The following is a 24,827-nucleotide window of genomic DNA, read 5'->3' on the forward strand; positions in this document are numbered from 1 at the left end:
TTTAGATCCATTTCTTTTCTTCCAAATTAGAAATAACACTCAATTCTAATAAGCTCGCAAGTTTCTTGAAATTCAATTGTCTAACTCTATTTTTCACTGAAAAGAGAATCCTTTCATAAGAAAGTAATGGGCAACTTGAAAGTCTAAGGCATAGACGATATGTCACCAAAAGGGTAGGTTTCCGTGAGATTGAAGCAAGTAACTAATCACAAAATTTGTAGGCACAATTATAGACAAACTCAATAGACCTACAAAAATACCCATGAGGTGTAGACCACTTGGTTTGCATGGGTTTAGTCTGTGCGAGGTCATAGGTTTAAACCTCGTGGGGAGGGTTGAGGATGGAAGCCACTTTGGTGAATTAAAATTCCCAAAGGGTCTCCAGACTTGACCGAATGGCATACAATATTGAGGACAAGCATCCCATTATGGGTGGATCTATATTCTTCCATCCAATAAAAGAACTAGCCCCAACCTAGAGATAACTTTAAAAAAAAAAAAAAACATAACTATAAAAAGAGAAAAAATGTTTTAGTTTCTATTACAAAATAAATCTTTTAATTAAATTATAATAAAATAGATAATTCAATGATAATAATCCAAGCTCCCCTAAATAAGATATAAAATATTATTTATTCAAACCTATAACAAAAGTTGGAGGAAGGGCAATTTATAACCATTGCCAAAAGCTTAACTTTTAAAAGATTTGTCCTATTTCTCTTTATTGTGTTGGTAATGTGAAAAATGTAGGTGAACACTTTCTTTCTATAATAATTATTTAATAAAAATATGTGCTATTAAACAAAGTAAAAAAATGAATGTAGAAGAGGTTTTTATTGAATTTTATATAATAGAAAACTACGTATTCACATATACATTGATAAGAGATGATGACATATATACATGTACATACTTGCCAACGTAAAAACACATAATGCAAAAACAGTGACCATCAAATCAGAATTAATACATAGGCTAACCATCCACTTGGATACCCTTAGCAGTGGGGCAGATAGCTAAAGGGAAATTCTCCCCTCTTGTTCCCCACCAATTTATGGATATGTTTTCCATACCCAATGCAAAGTATAGCAATATAGCCATAAAGGCCACACCAGCATCCAGACCTACAAAGAACACATAATTGTAACCTTGTAAAGATAAAATAGTTGAAAATGGTGCCAACGGTGATCCAAGATGTGTGGTTGATTGCACTGCCTAGAGGCATTACGGTTGTAGATCCCATCAAAACTGGCATGTTGATTAGAGGAATTCACTTGACATTTGGAAAGGCCTTGTGCACCAACCACACTATAACTCGAGTAGCTGCTCCACCCAAGAAGAACCAATTTACCTTTGGATACACTACAAGCTTGCCAAATATTCTTTCAAATATCCTTTCACGACCAACCAAACCCCATATGGTTGATGCATCGTAGAACACATGATCATTGGGACATGTCCATGGGCTACTTGGAGGCTCCAACATCCACCATGAAACTCTAAGGTTCACTGTTCCAGCCACTAATGTGCTTATAAACTGCATTGCATCCACAAGGCATCAGTAAACAAAACAAAACAAATGTGGCGAGCCACTAACTTGATCTTCTACAAATAAAGTAACTATGGAAAATTCATTCTAATTTTATAAAAAATGGAATAGCTTGTCCTAAAGAACAAGAATTCTAATGTGTATCTATAATATAGTGTGTTTATCTATAATATGTTTGGAAAGTTTCATAATGGTAAAGAAATTTGAAGCTAAACAGAAGCATGATGATTTGGTTGACATTTTGAACCATCTAATGTGGTTTTGAACCTTTGTCCTGAGAATGAACCACATTTTCAAACCATCTAATGTGGTTTTAAACCTTTGTCCTAAGGATGAACCACATTAGATGACATTTTGAACCATCTAATGTGGTTTTGAACCTTTGTCCTGAGGATGAACCACATTTTCGAACCATCTAATGTGGTTTTGAACCTTTGTCCTAAGGATGAACCACATTAGATGGTTCGAAACGTGGACCAATATGGTTCACGCTTTTCGAACCATCTAATGTGGTTTTGAAACTTTGTCCTAAGGATGAACCACATTAGATGGTTCGAAAGGTGGACCAATATGGTTCACGCTTATCTGGTCAGGAAAAAGGAAAAATCATGTTTAATTTGCTTGAAGAGTTTTTTTTTTTTTCGACTATGGTTCACACTAGGCGTAAAAGAGATTTGATCATGTGACTTTCCAATTGGCAAGATACTTAACAAAGTAAACTCAACCACTTAAACTATCATTGAGACTTGATTTACTTAAAAAATTACTATTACTTATTTTATAATTATTTATGTTTCAATATGAAATTACTAGATTTTTTCCAACTGAGGGTTAAAATAGTATTAGAAGTGAAAGAAAAAAAACAAGACATGATGCTTATGTTCATAAGTTGGGTGAGTGCCATGAGCATAAGGATATATCTATATATTAAACTTTGAAGGAGAGTGAGTATTTTCAACATAGCATACCTGGAAAAGAAACATAGAGCGTGGTGGGATTTTCATGTAATGGCCGAGCTTGAAGTCTGACAGGAAAGCAACTGCCTGTTGCATACTCGTGTAACCATAAACCTGGAAGCAAACGTTGGCAATAAGCTTCCCGGGGAGGATATATCCCATTATGTATTCGGTGATAACGTTCAAGCCTGGTTGCTGTGCCAGAACCAAATAAGAAGATAAAGTATACAAAACAACCAATAAATTTCATCTCAAACAAACTGAAAATCCATGTACTTACCTGAATAGTGGTAGCATTGATGATACCTATGGGAAGAGTGAAAGATCAAGCGATACCACAGCTAAAAAAAAGTGGTTGTACCACTTTTTTTTGTAACTTTTGGTAAATTTTGTAGAGTTTTAAAATATTTACTATTCACTTAATAATTATTGATAATTAAAAAAAATTCTAGAAATTCTATTATCGAACAGACATGCATTTCAAAGTAATTAATAAATTTACATAGTATGATTGAGCTCCAAATCATTAAAATGCAAATAAGATATTTTACAAACTATCTCTATGTTAGAATTAGCATTTTGAGGACCATGAATAAGTTTACATGGTGTTACTCACTTCCAAATCATTATAATGTTTATTTTGGAACACGATTTCCAAATTATTAATTGGGTAGTAGGGATTTAAGCTCCACAAAATATTTTAGAATATATTTAGTAATAACCAGGATCAAAAATAGATGTTTATCTCAAACATAGTTATCTCTTTTATTTTCTTTCATTAAATTGATTAATGAAAAGAGAAAGAAAAACATATAAGTGTGTCATATGAACATGGGTTATGGTTTACTTGACATGTGATATTAGTAAGTTATCATATTGTACCAATGCCTATTTAAAAGTTTTAAAAATGTTGTTACATGTTTAGTTTAGTTTATTTTATTAATTAAATAAATGTATATGTGCTTAACCCTATATTAATTCATATATATATATGTGTGTGTGTGTGTGTGTGTGTGTGAGAGAGAGTTGTTCTATCCACCGCTTTAATAGAAAATAAAATAATTATTAATAGAGTGTTTAATTAAATCTAGATATAATATTATAATTTTAAAATATAAAATAAAATTATATAAAATAAATGGTTGGTGAATACAAATAGACAGCAATCTATGATAAAACACGTATTTTGTAATCCTTACTTAAATTTAAAAAAGTAATAGAAACTAATTTAAATTATAACTCTCTTTGTTAATTATCGTTGTTATTGGCTTAGTCGAAAATGACATTTTTCATGATATTTTTTCTAGTTAATTTTAATTGAAATGGGATATACATATTTAAAAACTTGAGTTTAAATTTTAATTTAAATTGTTTCATTTGCATAATTAGAGTCTCTCGGGTTTTTATAGTGCTTTTAATCTATTTATGCATTCCAAAATGTATATTAAATAACAAAAAATCTTGAAATTGTATTGTCGGATTTTGGTGAATTCTAGTGAAAAAAACTATATCATCTATAATTTAGACTACACAATTGTTATTAATTATAACAAGAATTAATATATGAGGTTAACATATATATTTTAAAAAAATGTAACAACTACACAATTGTTATTAATTATAACAAATTAATATATGATTTTAACATATATTTAAGAAAACATCTAACAATATTCTTAACTATGGAGATTCACTCCCACTTTACCATAGATATTCTCAACTTCTAGGTAGCTTTTCTTATAATACCATGGCTCACCAATACCACGTGCACTTTACCATGGATATTCTTAAGGTCGCTTTTCTTACAATACCATGGCTCATCAGTACTACATGCACTTTACCATGAATATTCTTAACTTCTAAGTAAATTTTTTTACAATAACATGGCTCATCAATACCACATGCCCAATATGACACGCGTTGATATGTTATTTTCTTCAATTAATTAATTTGAAAACAAAAATAGAGATAAATCTTAAGCTTTGATTTATGAATATACTACTACTAATATTTTGGCATATTCCATGGAAGTTAAATATCTACCATCCACCTAATAATTACTAATAATCAAATTATAATTCTAGAAATTCTATTATCAAATAGACATGTCTACCAACGTAATTAATAAATTTACATGGTATGATTGACTTCCAAATCATTCAAATGCAAATAAGATCTTTTATAAACTATCTCTATGTTAGAATTACCATTTTCAGGGTGATGAATAAGTTTGCATGGTGTTATTGACTTCCAAATCATTACAATGCAAAATAGATATTTTACAAACTATTTCTATGTTATAATTACCATTTAACTATGTTATGTATGTTTATTTTGGAATAAGGTTTCCAAATTATTAATTGGGTAATAGAGATTTAAGCTCCACAAATATTTTAGAATATATTTAGTAATAGCCAGGATCAAAAATAGATATTTATCTTAAAAGTAGTTATGTCTTTTATTTTCTTTCATTAAATTGATTAATTAAAAAGAAAAATACTCATATAAATGTGTCACATGAACATGAGTTATGGTTTACTTGGCATATGGTATTAGTAAGTTATTGTATTGTACCAATGCCTATTTAAAAGTTAAGAATCTCCGTAGTAAAATGGAAGTGAATCTTCATCTTTAAAAATGTTGTTACATATTTATTTTATTTAATTTAATTAATTAAATGTATATATGCTTAACTCTATATTAATTCTTTTATAATTATTATTAAAAATTACAATTTAAATAAATTTATAATCGAGTCAAATTTTTATTATTTTTCAATTATGAAAATATGAGATGTGTTATGAGGTAAGCGCTTTGATTTTTATCCACATTTATCACTCATTTAATTTATATGACTACACTAATATATATGTAAACAAAATTATTCACAATATATTTTATGAACATTACGCAAATAAAAAATATAATAAATAAATACTCGCATTTATCAATAATTTATAAAATTTATTAAATATATTAATAATTTACAATTTTTAATCTCATATATATATATATATATATATATATATATATATATATAGATATATATATATATATATATATATATATATATATATATATATATATCTATTTCTCAGAGAGAAAAACCATCATAGATTATATTAAGAAAATATAATAATCTGAATACATAGAAAGAAGCCAGCAGATTCCTGATACTGTTAAGTTTCAGGTGTGTCCAAGCAACTGATTACCAGATACCAAAGAAAGTATTTTCCTATCAGTCCAATTACTTACAGATTTTTCATTTTCAAATCAAACACATATTCCTTGATACACTTAGATGATTTCAAAGATTTTGACTCCCACAAAAAACAAAAACAAAGCAGACTAAAAAACTTAATTTTTATAATTATTATTTAAATTAAATTTTTATACATGAAAAATTGTATTCCTATAAATTTATAATTAAGTATTTAAAAATTAATTCTTTCTAAATATTTCATTATAAAATCGACTTTAAATTTTGAAAGAAAACTCCACATTCAAAATTTTGAAAACAAAATTCGATATGAAATTGCACATATTAATTTTTTTTTAAATTATATATGAAAAAAAAAAAAAATCTAAAATATATTTTAATATACATATCTTTCATTTATATATTTAACTGGTAAATATATAACAGAATTATACTTTTGTTAAGAATTAATTCTTTCTAAATACCTTATTACAAAGTTTACATTATTCATGTTTGACAAACATTTTATATATTTTAAAATACATATCTTTCATTTATATATTTAAAATGAAAGATATTTAACGTTTAAATATATAACAAAGCTATACTTATGTTAAGAATTATTTTTTTCTAAATATCTTATTACAAAATTTACATTATTCATATTTGACAAACATTTTATAGTTAAATTATTTAAAATAAAATTCCATATTAACTTATATATGGTTTATATATTATTAGTTTATTATAATAAAATTATACTTATATGATAATTGTTATAACATTTATATATTATTAATCTATTATAATAGAATTATACTTATATTATAATTGTTTATATGCAATTTAAATATGTATAATATAAATAAAATAATAAAATGTAACACTTCTAGTTAGTACTAGTACTTTAATTTCCTTTTTTATTTTAGATGAAACTCGAAGGTAAAAGACTTATCTATGTAAATTTTGGAAAGAAACCTATATGACTGTGTGGATATTTCTTTTGTTCCTTTAAGAAGAAAACTATAGTTTTATTTTGGTAAGAATTGGATTTTTGGAGAAGTTATATAGGGATTGTCTAACTTCCAAATAATTGTGACGGTTATGGTTTTGGCTTCTCATTCTCGAGATAAGTAAATCTCGATGAATGAGAGGGGTCTTCTTGTTTTTCCTTTTTTGGGAAATATTCTCTGTGGGAAAAGAAGGAAAAGGGCAAAGGAAGAGACTCAAATAGACCAGGTTATTACATAAAGGTGGTATAGTATTACCCCTAGTGGAATAATTCTTGAGTTGGGTTGAACCAGTGGAACTATCCATTTACAGACTAAAGTCAGGAGAATTTTAGGTTGGAGCGGGGTGGTCTCGATATCTCGAAGTTTGACCAAAAGAGGGTAGAGTCACAGAACTTTTGGAATCTTAGGGGCTCATGGGGAGACACAGACATAATCACCGGTCTCGTTGGAAGGGAGGAGAGCACTTCTCTGGCAAAGCTCCTGGATTGCAAGAACCTGAAACAGACAAGTACATCTAACATTGTGTGCATGATTAGTAACTGACTATATGAAAGGTGATGAAAATGTTTTTTTTGCCTAGTAGTTCATTTGAGAATTAGACTGTATAAATTTGTAATTACAGAACACTAGTTGAGAATGCACTGAAAGCTAACCTCTTCACAAAAGCGCAGTAAAGACATGTAATAAGAATAACATACTTAGTCAACCATGTTGCGGTGAAAGGAAATAAATTTGATAACAATAGCTTAATCATGAAAATTTGGGTAGGTTTAGTTCCACCTCAGCAAGAACCCCAAGGCAGAAATAGTCCACTACCATGTTCATCGGTAATAATCGTGTGGGTCAGGAAGAAGCCCAGAAAGGACTTTGACCCTAACCCCGGCATGAGTTAGTTTGTTATAAAAAGAAGGAATTCTTCTACTGAAAACTAAAGAAACAGTAACTACATTACAAAGGCGGAGTCAAGAAACTAGAGGAGTAATTCCTCTCTTGATAACCAATATCTATATTAACGTCATGCAAATTACATAAATAACATTTAGTTTGGGAAATGGGAATATAACAAGTTCAGAGACATATTGATTTAATTACGAATGTTACCAGTTACAAACAGAAAAAACTGAGCACAACCACAAAAAACCATGTGGGCAAGCTATCAAAATTACAGTTCAAAACCCCAAATGCTTGTGGACTGTAGCCGTGAAGGAAAATGATAACCAGTATTTAATTACCACCCTAGAACCAAGTTAAAGATCCCCGACTGCAAAGGCCTATTAACAACACCATAATGTAGTAAATTAGCTAGCTTAAGACCACTGGGAATGACTCTGACAGCTCGAATAGAGTTATGCCAAATCCAACCCACAGCTCGAACAGAGCTATACCAAATCCAACCCATCAAGTGCACGGCTCAGAACTAAGTAGTCTCACAGAAACCCTTTCTGGGTCAAAAGTTATGAAGACAATTTCCATAGAGAATTTGCATTAAAGTCACCATAGGCATCAAAGTCTGTGTATGCTCTCGAAGGCAACACCTAACCAAAGAAACTAGTGTTAGACTCTTAACGGGCCGAGTAACTACTAATGCAACTAAACTAAGAAGGAACTCTTACTTACCCGTAAAACAATGATAACATACCCTTGTTCACCATCTTTCCCCGATAAAACCTAAACATGTCCGCACAAAATTCCATTTTAATTGCAACACTGAAACGAGAAGGATACCAATGAACCATGGAGGGGTGATAGAGAAATTCTGCATTATATGGACCTTGCCAATTCCAGAGCCACCGTCGACGGTGAAAGGAGAAAATGAGCTCGAATGCCAGGGTTTGGGGATGGGGTAATACCTAACCAACCCACAAAGAAATGATCAACATCGTCCAATTCATGTAGAAATTCCTTGTAGATTCAAACTACAAATTGTAACATGCTAAAACAATTGACTTGAATCTACTCTACTCAGCAGCGGAAACAATAAATGATCGTTGAAACCACGGTGCATAAGAGAGAAAGAATGCAATCACACATAACACAATAATTTTGTGGGGAAAGCCAAACCTAAAACCCCTGCTATCTGTATATTGCATTAGTCATAAAATATTAGAATATTACAATGCATTGCTGAAGCCCGAGCAACCTCCACACTATCTCTATCTATGTCACTGCTTCCCAGGCAAGCTCAAGCAAATACTTAGCTAATTGTGCTCCCTGCCAAGCTCATATTTCTTTGTGTATTTTCCTTGGGAATTAGCCCATATTTAATTGGGAAATTCTACAAATATGAATTGTGTAATCCTCATAGGCCTTCCTCTAATTACATGCACCATATGTACAATTTGGATGATTATACAACTAATAATACATTGGCCTTGAACTCTAATCTCAATTGGGTCTTTCTTTGATCTGAAATGCATGAGTTAATTATGAATGAACCTTTAGTTTGTTGGTTGATCATTGTTGGTTACATCCCACTACTACAAGTTACACCCAACTACTAGATCTCCCACTAATTCCTCCATCAGTTGAAACTAGTTTAACTGAATTTAACTCAGTTAGACTAAATTAAATAATTACAACTCAAAATAAACTCAACCAGGTCTCTTATAAAGTAGGAGACACTCTACATGACTCTAGTTAGACCCTCAACTCACATTAATTGAGCCAACTAAGTTAAATTAAATTATTTAACTATTACAAGTTTTCATGAGATGTGGAATTACAATTTAATTCAAGGAAAAAATGAAATTAAGATTTGTCTTAGTGTTATTTTTAACATTTCCTATTGCTATTTTCAACACTCCCTCTCAACAGGAAAGGAATTCAACTCTCTCCTTATCTAGTACCTTTGGAATATTCTGCATCCAAAACTTGTCATTGTTGTTGTTGCTACTGCAACATCTATAATCCAAAAAAGGCATCCAAATAAAATAAATTGAATCAACCGTGCCTCCAACTATCTATTAGGAAAAATGTGCTGCTGCTAACTCTTCTACTGAGCCTCCTGCTCTGATGTCAATAATTCTCTGCACTACTCAGTATCTGACTAACAATAATCCTCCTGCTACTGAGTACTATGGGCCCCCATAGCAAGGCAATGATCCATGAAACAAAAACACCTCCATGGATCCTACGCAATTTCTGAAACTCTTGGACTAAGGTTTTATATCGCCCAACGCCACACCTAGAGGTTTGGTTGCATGTGCTCTCTCTGCCCACTTGGCTTGAAATTTTCCCCTACTAGAGGTCTCTTGATCCAGATTTAAACAGGAACGCAACAAATTACAGAGATAACCATATACACAAAGATGCAGCGGAAATAATACTTCATTTCATTAATGGAAAATACTGACATATGCTTACAAACAGAAATGGCACTAAACTAGCTAGGGCGATGGTAGCTTATCTCTGAGAAGAGATGTGATGGCTACATGCCTCTGAACTGTTCTGAACTGTATTACAATGAGGCTCGAAGGCCTATTTATTGTTGAGAAACAATGGAAAACCCTTCACATACCGAAACCTAACCCTAGAAGATGAAACACCAAATTGTGGGCCCCGTTTGGGTAAATTGGTACATCAATTTCCCGGGGTCGTAACTTTGGCATACGATCTCCGTTTGACGCGTACGATAGCTCGTTAGAAAGATCTATCCGAGTACTACCACTTTGGGAGGCAACATAGGGCTCGATTGCCCCAGAATTCCAAAAAAACGTCGTTTAGGGCCTCAAAACGGCTCCGGAAGTTCAGGACCCGAAAAACTGCTAAAAATAGTAAACTGTGCTACAATTAAGGAAACTGAAAATGCTGAGAAAGACAATGGTGGGGGTCCAGGTGGACCTGGCAGGTGGCCACCAATATCCACCTGGATCATTCCTCCCCCCTTAGGAAGCAATGGTCCCCATTGCGTTGAGCTCCTCCATGAGATGAGGAAACCTCTGCTGAACTTGTTCCCTGGTGAGCCACTTGCCCTGCTGAAGGAGTTGGCCTGCTTTGACAACTCGATACAGTTGGATATGCTGTTGGCGAGTGTTCTTGATCTGTGTGTCCATGATCCGATCAGTTGCAGCTTGTTCCATGCAATCGGGATTTAATTCTGTGGGTTTGAGCTGTTCTGCAATGTCGGATGTGTCTAGCAATGGTGGAAAGTATGGCCGAAGGCGGTCCACATTGAACACTGGGTGCAGGCCAAGGAATGGGGGAATGCTGAGCTCAAATGCATTGTCTCCCATAGCCTTAGTAATGGTGTAAGGACCATATCAAAGTGGTCTCAATTTCCGATAGGCTCCAGTAAGGCGTTCCTTTTGCAAATGCAACCAGACTTTGTCGCCCACCTGAAACTTGTGTGGCACCCGGTGTTGATCATGTCGCTGCTTGTACTTGGCATTTGATTTCTCAAGAATGTCATGGACCTGCTGGCGAATATGTTGGATGCGCTCAATGAAGCTGGTGGCCTTATCTGTTTCGGACTGGACATGAGCTGAATTCATGTGAGTAGCTGCAAGTGGCATGGCCACATCAATGGGGCATAGTGGCTGGAATCCTAAACCCACCTGAAAAGGGCTATGGCCAGTGGAGCTGTGAAGAGCTCGGTTGTAGCTGTGCTGAACATAGGGGAGGCTCTCGTCCCATGTGCGTGGATGCTTTGAGTTATACATGCGCAGAATGTGCACAATCATCCTGTTGACAACCTCTGTCTGGCCATCAGTTTGAGGATGGAAGGCTGTGGACTTCGTGAGTTTGGTGTCCAGCATTGACCAGAGACTGGACCAAAATGTGCTGAGAAACCGACTGTCCCGATCTGAGATGATAGACTGTGGGATCCCAAAGTGCACCCACACTCGTTCAAAGAAGAGTTTAGCAGTGGCTTCTGCTGTGATATTCTTCTTGCAGGCCATCATAATGGCCATCTTTGAGAACCTGTCGACGACCACAAAAACACAGTCATTTCCATGCTTAGTGGAAGGAAGGCCTGACATGTAATCCATGGAGATGGATTCCCAAGGTCGACTAGGGGTAGGCAACGGGGTATAGAGGCCTTGCTTCTTAATGGTCGGTTTGGCAATGGCACAGGCAGTACATGATCGGATGTACTTCCCAACATCCTGTCGAAGATTCGGCCAATAGAAATAGTTTTGCAGTACTGCCACTGTTTTCTCGACCCCGAAATGCCCAGCAGCCCGACTGTAGTGTGCTTCCCAAATCATCTTGGCACGCTCGCTTGAAGGAACACAAAGGTGACCGAGGTGGCATAATAGGGCATCCTGGAGGTGAAAATCTGCAACCTGCCGACCCTCCAAGAGTGTCTGGTATGTGTGGCCGAATTCTGGGTTGCTTTTGTAGAGAAGTGGCCAATCAGAAGTCTCGTGCCCGCAAGAGTTGAGCACGGTGGTTAGCGCCATGATCGGTGGTCGACTGAGGCAATCTGCAACATTATTGGTGCTGCCCTTTTTATACTTGATATTCAAGTGAAACTGTTGCAGGTATGTAGACCACTTCTGATGGCGATCATTCTGCAATTTCCCTTGGGTCTGTATGAATTGCAGAGGTCGGTGGTCTGTGTGGATGACCGTTTCCTTCCCCAAAATGTAATGCTTCCATTGTCGGCAGGCCTGTACAATGGAATACATCTCTTTATCATAAGTGGGGTACTTCCGGACTGTGTCTGAAAGTGTTTCACTGTGATATGCCACTGGATGTCCATGTTGAGTAAGGACTGCCCCAATAGCATAGTCAGAGGCATCTGTCTCGACCTCAAATGGTTGTTGTAAATCTGGTAACGCGAGCACTGGTGCCGTGCAGAGGCGATCCTTCAACTCCCTGAATGCCTTCTGTTGAGATTCAGACCAAAAGAATTTTGCTTTCGCCCCGCCCTTGGTGACTTGACTCAAGGGCCAAGAAATATGAGAAAATCCCAACACAAACCTGCGGTAGAAGTTGGCAAGACCTAGAAAGCTGCGGAGCTCTGTTAGAGTGGTTGGAGAGGGCCAATCCCGAATGACTTGGACCTTGGCTGGATCGACATGCACCCCCTGTTCATCAATGATGTATCCCAGATACTGGACCTCGGTCATGCCAAAAGTGCATTTCTCCAAATTGGCACATAGCTTGTGTTGCCGCAGTGTTTGGAGAACCTGTCGGATGTGGTGGAGGTGCTCTTCCCAACTCTGGCTGAAGATCAGAATGTCATCCAAGTATACTACTACAAAGGAGTTGGTGAATGGCCGCAAGATGTCATCCATTAGCCTCATAAAGGTTGCAGGAGCATTCGTCAATCCGAAAGGCATGACCAACCATTCGAAGAGGCCCTCCTTGGATTTGAAGGCAGTCTTCCACACATCTGAGGGTTCAATTGGTACCTGGTGATATCCTGACTTCAGATCGATCTTGCTGAAATATTTCGCCCCCTTTAGTTGGTCTAGGAGGTCATCAATCCGCGGGATCGGGTACCTATTACGGACAGTGATCTTGTTCAGCGCCCGATAGTCAATACAGAGTCTCCACGTCCCATCCTTCTTCTGTACCAACACTATCGGGCTCCCACAGGGCGAAGAACTCGGGCGGATGTGACCTTTCTGTAGGAGCTCCTGAATCTGCCTCTTGATTTCATTGTTCTCCAGAATGGAGCGCCGATAAATTGGTCCATTGGGTAGCGGCGCACCTGGGGTCAGATCAATGGAGTGCTTGACTTGACAGTGCAGAGGAACCCCTGCCGGGGAGGTGAAGATGTCTTTGTACTCCTCCACAATCTTGTCCATTTGTAGCTGCCGTGCAGAGGGACCTCGTTTGGAGGCCGCGGCCACTGTCTTCTTCTTCCCTTGAGGGCGTATCATCAGGAAAACAAATTTTTTGGTTTTGGAAATGATCTTACTGCATTGTTTTGCAGTAATCAATGAGATGGCGGTAGGTGGTGGTACCTCTGGTATCCTGAACAACTTATTTCCCAATGTAATAATAACAGCACGGGGCCTTGATTCATACATAGCATGTCGCTTCCACAAGTATGGTTGTCCTAGTAATACATCACAAACTTCAAGGGGAGCAATGTCACACAATACCTCATCCGTGAAGGGCTTGATGTTGTATGGAAGGCGACACTGCTGGCTCACGCGAAGATCTCGCCCTTGGTAAAGCCACCCAATGGTGTATGGTTGTGGATGTGCTGTGGTCGGTAAGCCCAACCGCTTCACGACCTCTGCCGAAATGAGGTTCTTTTGACTCCCGCTATCAACAATGAACTGTATCGGGGAGCCCTTAACCCACATCTGGGAGTGGAAGAGACGCTCCTCCTCCTCTGGATCTTCGGGTTCATTTTTCTGGATCTTTGCGGTAGCAACAGTGGCGCTGGGATCCGCATCAATGATCTGCTTCCCTTTTTCATACCCCTTATCGGGTTCTGACTCAGAGTCGGAACATGCATCTGATTCTGAAACCTTTAGCTCAGCCACCAGTGACTGTTTGGCCCGACACTCACTTGTGTTGTGAGTGGAGCTCTTATGGAACTCGCACCATTTTCCAGTGTCCTTTCTCGGCTTCGCGGCGTTGCTCTTTGCTTGCAGCTTCAGCTGGTTGTCTTGGGTTGTCCCGCCTTGGCTTTGTCCTTTGTTCTGTGGTTTAGGGGCACCCTTCCCCTGCTTTGGATTCGCAGATCCAAAGTCTCGCTTCTTTTGTTTAAACTTCTGCTCGACTTTGACGGCATACCGGTATGCTGCGCCGAGCGAGGGGATGTTTAGGAACTGTATTTCTTCCTGGATGTACTTGTGCAGGCAGCCACGGTATTTGAGTATCAAATGTTGCTCCGAATCCTTGATACCCAACTTTGTGCGAAGGGTATGGAAAAGATTGGTGAACTCCGGCACATCTTGGTCCCTTCCCTGCCGCAGCGTGGTCCACTTTATGTATTCATCCTCATAGCTTCCGACAGGGTAGTACTGCTCCTTGATGGCATCCCGGAACGAATCCCAGGTGGGTGCGGCTGAAAATAGTGAGCCAGTACTTTCATCCTTCTGCTCGCAGTAGGTTTCCCACCAGTCCTTGACGTGGGGGGCTGCTTTGAGAAGAGCAAAAACAATCTTTTCCCGACTCGAAAATTCATGAACAGAAAAATAACCCTCTAGCAGATTTAACCATTTATCTACGGCATCGGCGTCTATCTGACCCTCGAATATGGGGATTTCAAAATTAACTTGTACCTTAAAGGGTGTGGCGTTTCCAGAGGAGCTGCTGGAAGCCGATGCGCCGCTTCTGGGTAGCCGCTGAAGGATCTGCGCAAAGCTGTCCATCATCGCGTTCCGTTGTCGCTCGAGCGCTTCTTCGAGCAAGATTTTGATGGGATCTCCTGCCCCCTCGTCTTTCTTCTCGTCCGCCATGGGAGGCCGTCGGGATTTGCGAGGCTGGTCTTGCAAAGGTTCAACCAGTTCAAGCCCTAACTCCTTATATCCCGACCTTGTTGGGGACATGCAAAGAAAAACAGAGAAAAAGCAGACCGCTCTGATACCACTGATCCAGATTTAAACAGGAACGCAACAAATTACAGAGATAACCATATACACAAAGATGCAGCGGAAATAATACTTCATTTCATTAATGGAAAATACTGACATATGCTTACAAACAGAAATGGCACTAAACTAGCTAGGGCGATGGTAGCTTATCTCTGAGAAGAGATGTGATGGCTACATGCCTCTGAACTATTCTGAACTGTATTACAATGAGGCTCGAAGGCCTATTTATTGTTGAGAAACAATGGAAAACCCTTCACATACCGAAACCTAACCCTAGAAGATGAAACGCCAAATTGTGGGCCCCGTTTGGGTAAATTGGTACATCAATTTCCCGGGGTCGTAACTTTGGCATACGATCTCCGTTTGACGCGTACGATAGCTCGTTAGAAAGATCTATCCGAGTACTACCACTTTGGGAGGCAACATAGGGCTCGATTGCCCTAGAATTCCAAAAAAACGTCGTTTAGGGCCTCAAAACGGCTCCGGAAGTTCAGGACCCGAAAAACTGCTAAAAATAGTAAACTGTGCTACAATTAAGGAAACTGAAAATGCTGAGAAAGACAATGGTGGGGGTCCAGGTGGACCTGGCAGGTGGCCACCAATATCCACCTGGATCATCTCTACTTGAGTGGATGTCTCCACTCAATCTCCTCTTTCCTTCTCCAATTCTAGCTGCTCCACAACTTGTTGAGGCTACTTTTGAGGTTGCTTTTGAGGCTGCATGGTGAGAGGTAATTTATGATCCCTCTCAAACACCAAGTCTCTAACCTTTTCCTTGCTCCTCAAGGCTTCGCATGCATCTTGTACCTCAAGTGCATATAGGTTTTTGACTCGCACACCGATCTATTTCACCTGTCCCATGGCAATGTGTCTAAGGAAAACCTTTCCTTTCCTTAAAATCACATCTTAGCCACAACCTTCCAATACCGCGATGGAGACAAGATTCTTCTTTAGTCCTGGAACATACCACATATGTGAGGCTGAGATGGGAGCCAAACTCCCTATGAGAAGTAACAGTACCAATATCGGTCGCGCTATAGATCCCATCATCTCCAAACTCTATGTTTTGCTTGAGGTCTTTCTCCTATCAGTCATTGAAGAAATCTCTATTCCCCTTCATATGGAACGACGAACCACTATCGAGATACCACATGCTTCCCATTATAGTGTTTGTCATGCATGCAATGAGAGTAAAATCAAGTTCGAATTGTGAAGCTAGAGCTTCACCTGATGCTGCTACTGCAGGTACCTTCTTGATTTCTTTCTTATGTGGGCATTTCATGGCATAGTACCCGAACTCGTGATAATGAAAACACTTGATGTTCAACAAGTCCTTCTTTTTTCCGCCCCCCCCCTCACCTTGGGACAACTTTCCCTTGGATTTTTTTTCTTTGCTGACTAATGTGAAGTCCTCTTCCCCTTCTTTGGATGAGGTCCCATCTTTGGTATTCTGTTGAATCTCTTCTTGTACCAAGTCAGACCACAATCGCTCCCTCTCTGGTAGCTTCTCCCTCCCATTAACTCAGTCCTAGTAGTTGTGCCAACTCTTGGGAAGTCCTAGAAGTGTTAGGCTCACCAAATTGCCTTCAACAACTACAACACTGATACTTCCATTGTCATCCTAACATTGGGTGAACTTGGTCAAGTATTTCGGTATTGTGTCGCCCTTCTCCATCTTCATTTTTCTGAGCTTGTCCTTCAGTGCCAACTTCCTGTGGTCAATGTTACTTTGAAACAGGTCTTTCAATGCCTTGCACATTGCAAATGGAGTTTCCTTGCCGTGGAGGTTCGAGACAATATGATCTCGAACTCCTTCTAGGTTAATCCTTCTCACCTTTGCCACACACTTCCTCCATTCATTCAAATCTTGAGCATTACCTAGCTTAGGAATATCTTTGTCTATGAATTCCTTAAGCCCGTTGTCTTCCAACACTGCCCCCATCATGTCTTTCCAAGCAATATAGTTTGAACTACCCTCAAGGGCATATTCCAGTCTCAATCTGTAGAACAACATCCCACTGGCTCTAAAGTATGATACTGTAAATTCAATTTCTCCTGCAAAAGACAAACTCGTATTCTCCTCTTCTATATTGACTTCTGCTTTGATACCATGTAGACATTTCTACAAATCTAGCTATGATATGATGTATAAATTTCTACAAATATAGCTATGGTACCATGTAGAAATTCCTTGTAGATTTAATTTGTTGTTTAAATCTAAAAGGAATTTCTACAATTCACACCTTGTCCAAACCATTGATCTGAGCCACCTACTTAGATCTCTATGAAGTGTGATCCAGTTGTTCAAAAATTTCAAGATTCGTCTAGTTAAGGGAATAAGGGTCACATACATTACAAAAGTTAGGTTTGAGACTTACGTCAATACTACCATATCATATAAGATTTGTATGCATAGAAAAATACGAATAAATGAATTAATATGAAATCAACACATATACAGTGAATGTGAATTCAACTTAGCACTTACAAATTACATCAAGTAATTGAGTTTACTTGGTATAATAATAAAAGTCCTTAAAAAATTACTATTAAGCATTTTCATATTAACCAAAAATAGATTAGATATGTTGACATGTTACATAAAAGAAATAAAATTTAATGATTAAAATATTTTTTTAAATATACATATGTATTTTCATATTTTGACCTTATATTTTATTGAAATATTAAACTTTTCATATATATATATATAAAGATTAAAATATTTTTTTAATTTACATTTATTTCTTTTTTATATTTAATTTTTATATTTTACAAAAGTATTAAGCTTTCATTATATATATAAACCAAACTTAAAGATTAAATTATTTTTTTAATTTACATATGTTTCTTTTATATAATTATTTTTTTATATTTTATCGAAAAATTATATTTCTATTATAATTGTTTATAAATATATAAAAATTTGTATAATTTGAACTTGAATGGTTATATATATAATTGTTTCAATTGCAAACACAGTTGATTTAGTTTTTTTTTATGTTTTTTCAGTTGCAGATGTTGCAAAAGTAGCAACAATAGTGAGAGGTGGTGCATGCAGTATGTTCCATAGGTGTAGGATAGAGGTGGTTGATAATCCCTTTCTTGCTAAAAGGGAGTATTGAAAATGCGGCAAGAAAATCTCAATTTTGATTTTTCCTTAATTAAAATTGAGGAAATTTGAAATTCAACTTCAACAGACAACTTGGAGGAGTTAATTGAGGTGACATAGTGTTGGTCAATAATTACCATTGATGAAATATAAATCTCTTGATGGACATTGATTTGATGACATATGATGTCATGGTTGGAGGTCACCAAGGATGATGCATGGTTAATGACATGAATGCCACCATGATCACATGGAAAACTTGGAGTCATGATGATGACACACTATGATGAGGACAGTCTGCACAAAAATTTATGCACAGTAAACAAAACAATTAAATATGGACACCGTGAAGGCATCCTCTCGAAATGAACTCTACACCATCTGAAAGAGGATTGCTTCCCCTTTCCAACGAGCCCTCGCACACCTCCAAACTCCTGGTGGTTAGAGAGAAATCGAATTTTTAAGTTGGAAAATATATATATAATTATCTATCTGACCTACACTTTACAATCATGTCGGCCTATTCTTAAAGACATGTCTCCTCACTTCCTTTGCCAAAACCACTATAAATATAGTTTCAAACCTCATTCCTTTAGCATCTTTCGATCAACCAATGCTTAGAAAAGGAGTCGTAGTTCACAACTCGTGAACACAAAAGGAGGCAGCATTAGGAATGCCAGCGGTGGATCTTTGGTTTGGGTCTTAAATATTACTGATAGCATGGAAAACCAAATTTGATCACCTTTAAGCATCTAAACAGAAAGTCTCGAACTATGTATTATCTCATACACCTCGGCCTTCATACCTTTGAATTGTGGTGGGTTTGATTCTGCAACATCTCATTTGCTCGAACTATGATTATAGTAGCTCAGACTGTGGTGACTTAGATCTCTTGTTGTACCCTATCATACCTCGAACTGTGTATAATACCTTGGACTGAATACCTCATTACATGACTATTCTTTTTTACTATTATTTTTTACTTCATTACATGACTACACCTCGGCCTCATTGCATAATTGTTCTCTTTCTCGGCCTCATTACAGGACTATTACAGATAGTTACAGTGACTGTTACAGTTACTGCACCTCGGTCTTTATTACAGATAGTTACAATGAGGAGGCCATCTAAGGCACTATAGCTTTGCTCTAAACTACAAGCCTTCTTCTATACCCTCGGACTATGACTCTTGTACACTCAGACTGTGTCTACAACTCCAGATCAGGCAGCCTTTTCTACATGTACTGGTGGTCATCTACTACTAACAGAGCTTGGACTGTGGTAAGACAGTGGCTTGAAGAGATTGAAGGTGTTATCACCCAAAAATTTTCAAAACATCATTGTGTCAACTCTGCTTTTGGTCATGATTTCAAGGAGGTCTAAAAGTCATTTTAGTCTTGATAAAAGGGTAAGTGATAAGCGTTTGAAGTCTTAAAATGTCATCTTTCATTTCCAAATAAAGTCCTTTAGGTTCACTTCATGGTCAAATAGGTCACATTTTCCATTTAGAAGTCATTCCATTAAGTTTAGGATTAAATTTTTGCAATCATACAGGAATTCGAAGTTTTGTAGCACAGCTACTTCAAAAAAAGGTGATTTACGCTATGAAAACAAGCAGTTTCGTAGCGCACTATGAGGCAAAAACCCTGTTTTTATGTTTTTAGTAGTCAACTTCCAAGGGGGTTCTTGAGCAATTGAAAACTCATTTTCGAAAAATTAAAGAATTTTTTCTTATAAACATTCTTATCTACAAAAACCTCCTCCATTTTTGTAGCAGCTATCAGGGATCAAGAGATAGGAGCTCAGGAGTGCAACCTTCTTTTTCAGGAAAAGCAAAGTTACTTTTATTGGTTGATGAAGTGGTTGTTGCTTTCCACTCCCTCATCTTGTCACCTTTTTCTCCACATTTGAATACCATTCCTTAAACAAGTTACCCAAGCTCCTCTCTATCATTTACTTTTCAACCTTTGCATGTATCAACCTGCTGTCACTTTTGAAAAGTTAACTTTGTGACAAACAGCTTGTTGTCCAAAATGTTCTTTACAGGTGTCATATTTTTAAGAGGGCAGTTTGGGTTATAAATGGAAATTTCCATGAAGATGAAAGGATAAAAATAAGTCTATCATGGATGACCTCAGCTTCACACAAGCTTTCATCCATATAGGTTACATGTATTTCTACGAGGAGCTGCAAGGGGGTTTGTGTGTTTCTTGGACTGTTTTGAGCTGTTGGTTTCAAAAGGAATTTTCAAGAAACTGAAGATGAGTTTCAAAAATATGAAGGAGGTTTTTTCTAAGAGCATAACCCGGAACAAAAACCTCTTTCAAATTTCTCCCAAGTGCTACCAATTTGGAGATTCGAAGTTTCCTTTGAGAACCATTTTCAGAATTATGAATTTTTCATGTTTTATACATGATTTATAATGCAGATTCTGGACAACTGAAGTTGGTTTTCAAAAAACTGAGAGAGGTTTCTCTTATAAAAATTCTTATCTACAAAAAGCTCCTCCATTTTCGTAACAGCTATCAGGGATCAAAATATATAAGCTCTGTCTCAAAACCTATTTTCCAGATAAAAACAGTGCAAAAAATGACAAATTGATAGGTCAGTCTTTCATTAAAGAAGCTAGATTTGTAACGATGATGAATGTTTAGTTGAAAGCTACCAACAGGATATTGAAGAGGAAAATTGAAGACCTAGAAATACAACTAACCAAATCTAGAAAAGGGTCTACAGCAATAATGAAACAAGGTGTTGAAAAGGGGCAGTGAAGGAGATATACTAAAACAGTTTTGGCACATAAAAAGAGTTTTGGCATATAAAAGGAAGGGCATCTGTGAAGAAGAACATCTCATAAGGTTAAGTTGTTTTGATTTTTTGTGATCAGATTAGTCTTTATGAAATTTTGAAAATTCCCAAAACTACAGATTTTTGAAAACTGTGTTGAAAAAAAAGTTCATACACAACAGTTTCGTAGCGCGCTATGAAACTGCTGAAGGTGACTATTTAGCACTTTATATATGCATTTCGAAGGTAAAGTCTGATAAATTCCAAGTTTTGAGGTTGCTGGTAGACATGGGATCATATATGAAGTTTCAGATGGCAGTGATGCAAAAAAGAAAAGTTCCAAGAAGTATTCCATAAGTGATGTAAAAACTGTGCTTCGAAAACAAACTATTTTCGTAACACAGTCATGTTTTCATCCTCTTTACCATATGCCCGAGTTTCCTTTTTACATAGGTGGAAAATGATGTTTCAATGGATTATTAATGCATGCCACCTATACACCAGCAAAACTGCTTGAAGATAAGCATAGAGGGTTAAGGGCCTTAAAAGGAGGAACTCTGTCTCCTAGTTTTCAGGACAGTTAGGTCATGACTCAGCAGGTTTTGCAACAACACTGTGGACATCATCAAGCTCGAAGACATGGGTTGGCAGCTGATTAAAGAATGTATTGAAGACCCAGATAATGTTGTTGAAAGCATGTTTTAGGATTTTTACTCCTATTTGTATTAAGACTCTTAAAGACAGCTAGTTGTCAAGTTGTAATTAAGTAGTTTGTTTTGTGAATGGATAGGTGTCTAAGTTAGGAATTCAAATTCCTCTAAAGGTGGATCATAGTATCCAAGGATGGAAAACTCTATATTAAGCTTTAGAATCAAATTCCTCAAGGGTTGTTAATTTCATTAGCAAAAGAAAGTTGTGTTATTGTAAGAAATTGTGGTTTTCATACTTAATACAGAGATTAGTTTGACTACTCAAGATTCACAAGGAGTTTAAGTGATTGATGTTTCTTATGGCCTTGTTCAATTACTTATTTATAGTGGTATGAGCTTGTGATACTTAGAATTCATTGTAAAATGCTCAACTTCCTTCACATGCTTGTAAATTTTGTTGTTTCATTGTGTTACTGTTTTATTTATAAACCTAAACTCTAAGTGCCTTGACTTCCATGTTTTTCTGATCATGTTGTTTTGTTGAAGATCATCTTGACTCCATAGCCCAATAGATGTTTGCTAATCCTTGATTCAACCAGCAAACCATTATACATTTGTCCATTTTGTTCCTAGAGTTAGCCATCTAATCGTTAATCAAAAACCTTAAACCTATTGAGAGAGCCCTCTTAGGTTGAGGAGGCTAAGCCTCAACCAAAAGATTGGTTTGAAAGAGTTACTCAGAGTCTGCTTGATCCGCAGCCTATCAAGGCCAGATTTTGTGATAACATTTTGGTGCATCTGTCGGGAGCCTGAAGATTACTCATTCTCGAAATCAAAAAGCTGAAATTCTGAAGGTAGCAGGAGCTCAGGAAGTTGTTCGAGGCTACATATACCTTGGAAACTCCACACATCAAATAGCAAATTGGAAGGTGACTCCACTGCTATAAGATCAGTAACTTGATGAAGTTTCAATATGACTGCCATTGCAAGAATGAATGCCAGGGATGCCCCTATGAATCGGTCTCATATCCCTGGTTTTCCAAATCCTATTCCAAAGGTTGAATGGTTAGATGATCTTCCAATATTCAAAGATGAAAAGAAAGACAATGCTGCTCTTCATTTGGTTAGGTTCCATATGCATGTACACAGTCTTAAGGTTTAGTTCCATGAAGATTGTCTCATGAAGATGTTTATGACCACTTTAGAAGGAAAAGCATGGTCTTGGTATAGAGGCTTGGAAAATGGTTCATTATATTCGCTTGCTAATTTCCATGATGTATTCTATGAGATGTATAAAGAGTGTCATCCCTTCTTATTGCTGGTCAAAGATTACTGTAAACATTCTATGAGTTTTATTCAATATTTGGAGGATTGTTATGCTGATGATGAATTCATGGATGAAGAAATTTTAGAGGCTCTTCATAACAATACATTTCAACACCAAGAAGAAAGGATAACTTCCCATGAAATGCAACATGAAAATCAGCAGGGGTTTACTTATGAAAACCATGTTACACCCTCTAAGATTAATGTAAAGATGCAGCAAACTTGTCAGCCTTTTGATCATAAAGAGTATGAAAATCATTGCAAACACCAAGAAGAAATACTGGAAGATAGCTTTTATAACCCTCAAAGAGAGGAAAAGGTTGATTTTTTATGTCATACTTTGCAGTAGCTTACATCAAAGAATGATCATAATAATGAGGAAAATTACATTGTTTGTGGGAATCATTCAGAAAAGCAGTTGGATAGCATATCAAAGGAATCTTGTGTGGTTGAGAATCAATTGTCTGAAGATATAGAATGTTATGATGATCATCAAACTAACCATGTCCTCTTTCACCCTATAAATGAATACATGGCAAAGCTTTGCACACCAGTATTTCATTTTCATTTGCATTATGAAGATCATATACATTATAAGTTGATTTGTTCATCTCACTTTCATGGTTATTTTGAGGTTAAATGCAGTCAAGAGCCTAAAATATCATAAAAGTCAATTGATTGGCTTTATTGAAAATATCATGTTGCCTGATGTAAAGTGGAAATTGCAGCTGATAGGGTAGGTAGGAATGTGCAAATAAGCTCAGGGTAGGTTGATTGAGCATTTTTTAGTAGGAACAGTCTGAGTCCCTCTTGCAGAAATCATTAAAGCTTGGGAAGCAGATTGGGAAAAATTTTAGAATTTTATTCTAAAGGATGGATCGTAGCACTGGAGCTACTGGTTCTTAGTGTACCACTGGGGCACACTATCCCTAGTGGAGCCGCTGTTATCACCCAAATATTTTCAAAACATCATTGTGTCAACTCTGCTTTTGGTCATGATTTCAAGGAGGTCTAAAAGTCATTTTAGTCTTGATAAAAGGGTAAGTGATAAGCATTTGAAGTCTTAAAATGTCATCTTTCATTTCCAAATAAAGTCCTTTAGGTTCACTTCATGGTCAAACAGGTCACATTTTCCATTGAGAAGTCATTCCATTAAGTTTAGGGTTAAATTTTTGCAATCATATAGGAATTCACAGTTTCGTAGTGCAGCTAGTTCAAAAAAGGTGATTTGCACTACGAAAACAAGTAGTTTCGTAGTGCACTATGAGCAAAAACCTTGTTTTTATGTTTTTAGTAGTCAACTTCCAAGGGGGTTCCTGAGCAATTGAAAACTCATTTTTGAAAAATGAAAGAGGTTTTTCTTATAAACATTCTTATCTACAAAAACCTCCTCCATTTTTGTAACAACTATCAGGGATCAAGAGATAGGAGCTCAGGAGTGCAACCTTCTTTTTTAGGAAAAGCAAAGTTATTTTTATTGGTTGATGAAGTGGCTGTTGCTTTCCACTCCCTCATTTTGTCACCTTTCTCTCCACATTCGAATATCATTCCTTAAACAAGCTACCCAAGCTCCTCTCTGTCATTTACTTTTCAACCTTTGCATGTATCAGTCAGTTGTCACCTTTGAAAAGTTAACTTTGTGACAAACAACTTGTTGTCCAAAAAGTTCTTTACAGCTGTCATATTTTTAAGAGGGCAGTTTGGGTTACAACGAAAGGACAAAAATAAGGC

The 24,827-nt window shown here is 36.6% G+C and overlaps 1 pseudogene across 1 annotated transcript in view; it reads right to left on the bottom strand.

Moving 5' to 3' along the window:
* Nucleotides 1-865: 865 nt before the first annotated feature.
* Nucleotides 866-24,827, bottom strand: part of LOC149181279 (oligopeptide transporter 4-like) — a 51,484-nt pseudogene continuing 27,522 nt past the window's right edge. Inside the window, exons 2-3 of the transcript XR_016257532.1 lie at nt 2,518-2,700; nt 866-1,537 (exon numbers count right to left, since the gene is read on the bottom strand). The product of XR_016257532.1 is annotated as an oligopeptide transporter 4-like (transcript). The remainder of the gene's footprint in view (nt 1,538-2,517; nt 2,701-24,827) is intronic.

Source organism: Pinus tabuliformis, chromosome 3_2 (assembly GCF_031772625.1).
Source record: "Pinus tabuliformis cultivar Carrire ecotype Pingquan chromosome 3_2, CPIR1, whole genome shotgun sequence".
Taxonomy (NCBI): Eukaryota; Viridiplantae; Streptophyta; class Pinopsida; order Pinales; family Pinaceae; genus Pinus; species Pinus tabuliformis.